Genomic DNA, 6191 nt, shown 5'->3' on the forward strand with positions numbered 1-6191 from the left:
AGAGAAATGGAAAGGGTACTAACGTTATATATCTCGCAAACACGAGTTGAGTTACGATGTCTTAGAAATCTAGAGGAATATAGACACATGTCTTAGACTAATAATCTCTGTAAAAAAAAAAAAAAAAAAATTGTAAGTTTGTTGAAGGGCAGCGACTATGTCTATTAATTACTAAATAAATGCGAACCGTATCGCGCATAAGGCGCCTAATTGCGTGCAGGCCGCTATACGCACGGCTATGGTGATAGGAAAGGATAACTAACTATAATCTCGCAAAGCGAGTTGATTGCATTTCTAGAAAATCAAAGGAATATTAGACACATGTCTTAGGCTATGAATCTCTGTAAATTTTAAGTTTGTTTGAGTACGAAGTAGCTAGTCTAATTTAATTTACTAAAATATATGCGAACGTATCGCGCATAGGACGGCCTATGGTTGCAGCCGGCTATACGCACGGCTTATGGTGATAGGAAAAGGATTACTAACTTATTATATCTTTGCAAACAGAGGTGAGTTACATTTCTAGAAAATTATAAGGAATATAGACAAATGTCCTTAGCTATAATGTCCTGTTAATTTTCAGTTCCTGTTTGTAAGCACGATTAGTCTAATTAATTACCAAATATATGGCGAACGGTATCGCGGATTAGGCGCCTATTGCTGTGCACCGCTATACGCACGGCTTGGTGATAGAAAAGGAATACTAACTATTATATTCTTCCAAAGGAGTTTGAGTTACATTTCGACTGGAAATCATTAAGGAATATAGACAAATGTCTAGCTATAATGTGCTGTTTAAATTTCAAGTTTGTTGAAGCCGACCCATTAGTCTAATTAATTACCAATATAGCGAACGTATCGCGCTAGGCCCCTAATTGCGTGCAGCCGTAGCTATATCGCACGGCTTGGGTGATAGAAAAGGATACTAACTATTATATCTTCCAGAAGGAGCTTGAGTTACATTTCTGGAAATCATAAGGAATATAGACAAATGTCATTAGCTATAATGTCTGTTAATTTTCACGTTTGTTGAGGCAGCCGAATTAGTCTAATTATTACCAAATATATGCGAACGGTACATCGCGCATAAAGGCGCCATAATTGCGTACACCGGCTATACGCACGGCTGGGTGATAGAAAAGGATACTTACTAATTATATCTTCAAAGGAGTTGAGTTTACATTTCTGGAAAATCATAATGGAATATAGACAAAATGTCTTAAGCTATAATGTCTGTTTAATTTTCAGATTTGTTGAAAGCCACGATTAGTCTAATTAAATTACGCAAATATATGCCAACACGGTATCGCGCATGAGGCGCCTATTTGCGTATCACCGGCTATACGCACGGCTTGGGTGATAAAGAAAAGGATACTAATCTATTATATCTTCCAAAAGGGTTTGAGTTACATTTCTGGAAAATTATAAGGAATATAGACAAATGTCTAGCTATAATGTCTGTTAATTTTCAGTTTGTTGAAGGCACGATTAGTCCCCTATATTAAATTACCACAATATATTGCGAACGGATCGCGCATAAGGCCCGCCTAATTTGCGTGCAGCCGGCTATAAACGAACGGCTGGGTGCATAGGAAAGGATACTAAGCTATCATATTCTGGCTAACGAGTTGAGTTACATTTCTAGAAATTTAAGATGAATATACGACAAGTATTGTCCTTAGCTATAATCTCTGTAAATTTTCAGTTTTGTTTGAAGCAGCGATTTAGTCCTAATTAATTACCAAATATATGCGAACGGTAAATCGCGCATGCATACTGACGCCTATTGCGTGCAGGCGCGCTGCTAACTCGCTCGTGCGGCAGGCGCGCTAGTAATGGCCCGCTTTTCGCTATCCATGACGCATTGTTTTGTTCCGATGGCGATAAGGCTTTATGGGCGACGGCCGTGTATTTAACAGTTGAAACGCTTCAATGTGCCTTGTGGTTCGGCAGCAGTCGCGCAGCGTGCATGGTTGGCGTCGCTTTCGCCATACCATATAGATTAATGTTGGTACTATGACACGCTAGTATAACTATAGATAGCCCTGAGTCGGTCTATAGCTAGTTTGTTAGCTGTTAGGGTGGGTTATGGTTTAGGTGTTAGGCGATATGGTTTTATTGGGCTTGTGAAATGGTCTTGAAGTGAAGTTGATATTATTACTTTGCAGCAAATCGAAACGCGAACGCAGTGTGTGATGTCATTGAAGAACTTGTCAATCTCAGTCGTCCATCTACTCGGTTAAAAAACTCGCGCGCGTTCCGCACACCCACTCTGTGACACTGGTACCATAGCCACAGCCCAGACACTTGGAACGTCTCAATAATAAAAAATGCTAAACAGCGAAAGAATTTAGCTACCAAGGTCTTTATGTTTCTCCTAACTCTATTTTGTCCTATTATTGCCCGATCAATTTACGTCGTAAATCTGGCCGGTTCATAATGCTGCATCTTCAACAAAACAAGTACACCGCAGCAGCCCCGCCCGCTGGTGCACAAAACAACATGAATAACGTCGCATCACAACGTCGCTTTCCCAACGCAAATAATTCATTAACATTCATTAACATTAGACTGGTACACCGACTGGATTCGACTGATTCCCGTCTGTTCGCGATCCTACGTGCGGGGACAGTCTCGTTTCCAGTTAGCAGGGTAAATAGATCCAACATTTATTAAAAAATGGGCAGGAAAAGTTCAGAAAAAAACACAATCCCCGATCATAGTATCAATTATTTCGCGTACGCAATACGTTATACTGTCATCGCCGCGTACGGCGTACCGCACCTCGGCGTACGGAATACACTCTAAATAGGCCGGAATCCGGCGTACGAAAAGGGCTTTGACCCCCTCATAAAGATACCAACGTACCACAGGGATAGCTGATATAAGCGGCGTTAATATCATAGCATTGGCTTTGGCTTTCACGCTAATCGCCAGTTCCTCCTTGGCTGCCTCCGTCAATAAGTCAGAAATAACCGTGTTTCTAATTCCACCTATTTCAAATTCATTCCCGTGTGTCATTCAACTCATCTCTCGTCCCTTATCGTCGCTTTTTCCTCCCCTATCTCTCGGGGTCGCTCACATTTCACTCTCCCAGGTTCTCCCTCGTTGCATTTGCAATGCATGCATGCCTGCGCGCGTGCGTTTTGCTGGTTATTTGGCTACTACATGAAGGAATATCCTACATGGAATAGGGCCTACCAGTATTTACAGGGGAGGATCCAGAAATTAAAGAAATATAGCGTGCAGCCTTCGAGCAACGAGGTTGTGTAGCCTGTGGTGGTGGTAGGGGTAATCCCCGAATATTTAATGAAATCTCATAGGTGAAATTTACTTTGTATCTGACAGTAATTTGTTTAAAATATCACGCTTTTTTCATTCATATTCTTGCTTGGTGGAAGATGGGTAGGGGCTGCACCCCCTTTTAATCCGCGTACGATCTGCGATATGTATCAGAAGTAGATAATAGGGAATCCCTATTATCTACTTCTGATATGTATATAATGACATGAATAACATATTACGTCAATAGATTCAGGTACCGCAATGATGCATGTACAGTAAAGAGCATAATGAAATAATTCACGTGAATAATTGTAAGTAAATGGCAATATTTGTTATATCTGATGTGATTAGGCGCTCTAATACTATATACTACTATTCAGAGATTTACAAACACCAGAAACAAAATGTTCCTCAATCGACTAAACCTTTATTTAATAGTTTGTCACCACGTACAAAATTACCGTATATTTTGTTTTAACTATACAGTAAAAACATGATGACAATTACTTTTACTAAACCCGCTTACTCATTCTTTATGTACAAGAATAATATACAAGTATTACGTCACCAAGCGGGCAACACGAACATCATATCGCTCACAGTGTCCCACATTTCCCACGCGATTGGTCAAGAATGGGCTTATTATAGAGAATATGATTACTACACTAAAATAGGCAACTGAAAGGGAAAAGCTTGCAATATTAGAAAGCAAGATTTACAATATTTCTAAATAAAACCTGGATATTGGGAGACGTTGCTCCAGCCAGAGCACGGGCGCAATATTATGTTGATTAACATTAATAGACCACAAATATATAAAACATACTCGTGATATCAAGTCTGAAGTCAAACGCCGTATATCCAGAATAAATTACGCACTATCGTGAGTAAGCGAATTGTGACCGGATATGTTCATAGCGGCAGAACAGAAAATGAAACAACGCAAGAAAATTACGTCATATACTTGATAAATAAACATTTATATCTGTAAATAACAGACGCATTTGATGAAGAACAACCGCAATGAATCATGATTAATCCGTATATTCACATTATATTGTCAGTTCTATTAACATTATTACAATAATTTATCAATCACGTCGAGAGATCCATTCCTATGGCAAAGGAAAAAAACGCGTACGCGTTTCTACAGCAGCACGCGAGTCACATAATAGATGTACATAAACACATATATTGTGTTTGTATATATCTATGGTCACATCAAGCGATTTATGCATGCGAAATGCTGCCCATAAAAAATGGGGTGACAAATGAAATGAGAAGATTTACCGATAACTTCTGGTGTTAAAAGACATGGGATGTCACCCACAAATGCCTTTTTCATAACGCCAAAGATAATTGTTTTATATAAGGCTAAAAGACGTCGTTTTCCAACGAGATTTCAATAAGTTACAACGGATGTGATCTGTATGTATGTTTGGATGATTAGCCTTTTATCTAGACTCTAGAGAGTCTATGGTACCAGTGTCACAGAGTGGGTGGCGGACGGCGCGCGAGTTTTTAAACCGTAGGATGGCGACTGAAGATTGATAAGTTATTCATGACATCACACATGGTTCGCGTTTCCGATTTGTGCAAAGTAATAATTCACTTCACTCAAGACCATTTCACAAGCCCAAAACCATATCCCTAACCCTAACCATAACCCAACCCTAACCTAACACTAGCTCTAGACCGACTCGGCTATCTTATAGTTATATACGCGTGTCATAGTACCAAATTAATCTATGGTATGGGAAAGCGACGCATACCATGCACGCTGCGCGACTGCTCGGACCACAGGCACTTGAAGCGTTTCAACTGTAAATACACGCCGTCGCCATTGCGCGCACACTGACACATAAATATATTATATATATATATATATATATATATTTATGTGTCAGTGTGCGCGCAATGGCGGCGGCGTGTGTTTACAGTTGAAACGCTTCAAGTGCCTGTGGCTCGGACCGTAGCTATGCTCGGACGAATAGCGCATATACGAACAGGTGTCCGATGCTCGGACGAATTATCCACGACATTCAACTCAATTCAGCATGAGAATGTTATTGTTGGTCTTCCATAAAATATAGTAAAATGTAATGTAAAGCAGCGACCGGCAACGAATCAGAAACGCGAACCATGTGTGTGATGTCATGAATAATTTATCAATCTCCAGTCGCCATCCTACGGTTTAAAAACTCGCGGACGGCGAAGCAATTCCTATTCTGGGAAATGGGTGGTTACAGCAGTAGTCTACTGAGTAGACAGTACGTCGGCATTAAACGTGATCACTTGGTCCCTTTTTTGTTTCCACTTAGCTAACCTTTACTTTGTTATTTTAATAACACTAACAGCGTTCAAAACAAGTTGAAAATATCTTACCTTGGAGTCCGACTAAGCTAAGAACACATGAATGTCCGCGACTTTGCTATCGCCACCAAGTGGCGCCGCCGCTCTTTCCTCACATCGCATCTCATTTAGCCAGAAGATGGCGCTAGCGTTTTCTATTCTGATCCAAAACCAGTTAACCAGAGCCAAATCAGAGCACGTAGGTATCATATATACATACGTGCTCTGTCCAAAATCACTAGATTCTGGTAGCAATGTATGCATGATATTATGCTAGTTATACCACGTTCTCATGCTAGATTCATTCTACTCGCTATAGTCGAACCATTAGTCAGAAACTGCTATATGAGGGCGGAGTGAAAGTTTAGGATCTTGAAGATAACATAAAGGAGGGGGTCCATGCCCCCCTTTGGCATCCGGAATACTCTCTAATTTTCAGTGGCATCTGGAATACTCCATAATTTTGGGCTGGCATCTGGAATACTATTTAACCTGCAGCCAGCACCCGAATAATACATAAGCAAACAGTAACCAATAGTCCAATACACAACATT

General features: G+C 40.3%; 1 protein-coding gene across 2 annotated transcripts in view; it reads right to left on the bottom strand.

Moving 5' to 3' along the window:
- LOC106814069 (spermatogenesis-defective protein 39 homolog) overlaps window positions 1-5737 on the bottom strand; it is a 16385-nt gene extending 10648 nt beyond the window's left edge. The window contains exon 1 of one of the 2 annotated variants that reach the window (XM_014818342.1): window positions 5671-5737. The gene's annotated coding sequence lies outside the window, so the exon portion shown is untranslated. Of the gene's footprint in view, window positions 1-4768; window positions 4787-5670 lie in introns of those variants that run through there. The other variant, XM_014818350.1, reaches the window with a different exon arrangement.
- Window positions 5738-6191: the final 454 nt, after the last annotated feature.

The sequence above is a fragment of the Priapulus caudatus genome, unplaced genomic scaffold (genome assembly GCF_000485595.1).
Source record: "Priapulus caudatus unplaced genomic scaffold, Priapulus_caudatus-5.0.1 Scaffold25, whole genome shotgun sequence".
Classification (NCBI taxonomy): Eukaryota; Metazoa; Priapulida; class Priapulimorpha; order Priapulimorphida; family Priapulidae; genus Priapulus; species Priapulus caudatus.